The 1,042-nt window shown below is 45.3% G+C and overlaps 1 protein-coding gene across 1 annotated transcript in view; it reads right to left on the bottom strand.

Annotated features, from left to right (window-relative positions):
* Positions 1 to 515, bottom strand: part of ATN1 (atrophin 1) — an 84,775-nt gene extending 84,260 nt beyond the window's left edge. The window contains 2 exon segments of the mRNA XM_042451837.1: positions 136 to 223; positions 441 to 515. The gene's annotated coding sequence lies outside the window, so the exon portion shown is untranslated.
* Positions 516 to 1,042: the final 527 nt, after the last annotated feature.

Below are 1,042 nucleotides of genomic sequence, written 5' to 3'. Positions count from 1 at the left end.
ATCATCATCATCATCATCATCATCATCATCATCATCATCATCATCATCATCAGGCAATTGTCTGCTAAACTGCATACAATGTTACAGGGAGAGATCAAACACAACAGTGGCAAAACATTTCTTTGCTATTTGTACCTCGATGTAGCTCAGTTTCTTCCAAACTGATGACCATAAGCCTTTACCCTCATCCCTGCTGGTATTCTTCAAGTTTGGCCAGCAGGCCCTAAATACAGGACATTCAATTTAGGGCAGTATCTCCCCTTCTCCCCCCCCCCCCCTTTTTCAGGTTTGCACATTTCCAAGCAAACCATGTATTAACTCTTTCCCCCCTTTTGATTATGTCATGTCGAAGAAGCCCCTGTCCTTGCCTGCCTCTGCCCTCTAGCGGAAGGCCCACCATGCAAGGACTCCTGCAGACTGCATTCCCTGGCTTTCCTTACCTGTTGAAGGGATCACATTTTGAAGAGAGGAGGCCGAGACAGGAAAGAAAATGGAGTTGTGATACAATGGCCTCTGAACTACACTTCCCACAATGCATTGTTTTCCTGGAGCTCACAAAGCAGAGCCAACTTGCCACACTGGGATGATCGAGGCAGCATCCTTGCTGCAGATAATAATCCTGTTTGACACCACTTTAATGGCCACGGCTCCATGCTATGGAATTCTAGGAAGTGTAGTTTGTTGCGGCACCAGAGATGTTGCCTTAATCTAAGGGTGACTCGGTAGCAACTGCTTATGAGGTTTTACAATAGCAATGGCAAGTACATTGCTACACCATTTATCAGTGAACGAAGCACTCCCTAAATGGTTTACAATCCATACGACTAATCCCCCAACAAGCTGGGTACTCATTTTGCTGACCTCCAAAACTATGCAAGGCTGAGTGGACCTTGGAGCCCCTGGGATTGAACTTGTTAAAGTATATTGCTAATTTGTATTGAAAATGTTCAGATGTGTCAATGGTTAACTAAGGTTTAAAATGGTTCCTATTGCAGGCCAGAGAGCCTGGGCCTGGAAGAGCAAGTCTTCAAGGACATTGCCT

Source organism: Sceloporus undulatus, chromosome 2 (genome assembly GCF_019175285.1).
Source record: "Sceloporus undulatus isolate JIND9_A2432 ecotype Alabama chromosome 2, SceUnd_v1.1, whole genome shotgun sequence".
NCBI classification, from domain to species: domain Eukaryota; kingdom Metazoa; phylum Chordata; class Lepidosauria; order Squamata; family Phrynosomatidae; genus Sceloporus; species Sceloporus undulatus.
This window is presented reverse-complemented; position numbering and strand designations above follow the sequence as displayed.